The sequence below is a fragment of the Pinus tabuliformis genome, chromosome 2_2 (genome assembly GCF_031772625.1).
Source record: "Pinus tabuliformis cultivar Carrire ecotype Pingquan chromosome 2_2, CPIR1, whole genome shotgun sequence".
NCBI lineage: Eukaryota > Viridiplantae > Streptophyta > Pinopsida > Pinales > Pinaceae > Pinus > Pinus tabuliformis.
This window is the reverse complement of record NC_142300.1, coordinates 669,263,646-669,264,964: the sequence shown is the minus strand read 5'-3', so window position 1 is coordinate 669,264,964 and position 1,319 is coordinate 669,263,646. Positions and strand designations below refer to the sequence as shown.

Below are 1,319 nucleotides of genomic sequence, written 5' to 3'. Positions count from 1 at the left end.
TGCTCCAATTTGAGCCACTTGTTTTGTGGTCTCTATATATATGTCAGTTCTGCCCATTACCTGACCTCTGGCTCTGTATATGCTGCACCTGACTCTAGCTATTTTTAAGACTCTCTTCTGCGTTACCTGCACCCTCTGTCTTTTACAGTCCTGACCCTTGCATTACATGCGCTATCTGGCTATCCTGACTGTTCATAAACGTTTCATAAAAGAAACGTTGTCCATGGTATTTTTAGCGCTGGCCTGGAGAATCCTCTGAATCGCTGAGTAGAATGCCCTTGAGATCGGCTGGACAACCTGCAATTTGACCATCTGAACTGTAGTAAGATTCTGGAAGCGCTGTGCCATGCATTGAACGTTGTTTTGGTACGCTGCCCCTATTCGTTTACCGTGCCATACTCTGCCATAACGCCTAACATGGTTAACGCCTGACTTGGTGAACGTTTGAGATTCTTCAAACCGAGGCTGCGTGAATTCAATTCGAAGCTATCTCCAAAGTATTGGCCTAGTCCTGACCCTGGTGCAGGGATCCTAGCTTCTGCAATAATTCTCATAATCTCGTCAATACTTTGAGTAGGCTGGTCAGGATCGTCAGACTCATTGCTAATAGTATCAGCTGCATCTACTAAATCTGCAGGTAGGTTCTTTAAAAACCATTCATGATTCTGAATTTCAGGAATAGTAATTCGCTTGTCAGGGTCTGCAACAAAAATCCTTGATAGGAGGTAACGGCATTCTGCAGAGACGTGGACATAATCTGGGATTGTGTACTGCACCCCCAAAATTCGCCCAATAGTTTTTTTTAAAATTCCTGGGATCGTCCGGGTCTTCAAACGGATATGCTCCCACTAACATAACGTAAAGTGTTACACCACAGGACCACACATCCGCAATCTTGCCATCGTATTCTTTTTTGGACAAAATCTCAGGGGCTATGTACGCAGGCGTTCCCACGGTGGATTTCGGCTGAGAATGAAGCAAAGCAGACTTGGAATAGCCAAAGTCACAGATCTTGAGGCGAGGGGCAGGGCTCCCATCCAGAAGAGTATTTTCCAGTTTCAGATCTCGGTGACAAATTTTCATTAAGTCTGTCGCTTGCTACACATTGGTATCAAACTGCATTTGCGCTGTTTTTAAAGTGATATATATACGGTGATATATATTGGTAACATGGTTTGCAGCATTCATTGACATGGAACAGCACCAGGCTCGCTGTAATCTTTTGGTCCAGAAACCGAAATGAAAAGGCGGCCCACTCGCCTACAATTTAATGAAAATGTCAAATTCCAAATTTATTTAGAGTCTTTGTATATTGATCT

At 43.7% G+C, this 1,319-nt stretch overlaps 1 pseudogene; it reads right to left on the bottom strand.

Annotated features, from left to right (window-relative positions):
• Nucleotides 1-377: 377 nt before the first annotated feature.
• Nucleotides 378-1,083, bottom strand: LOC149194398 (serine/threonine-protein kinase SRK2A pseudogene; annotated as a pseudogene).
• Between the last annotated feature and the right edge of the window lie 236 nt (nt 1,084-1,319).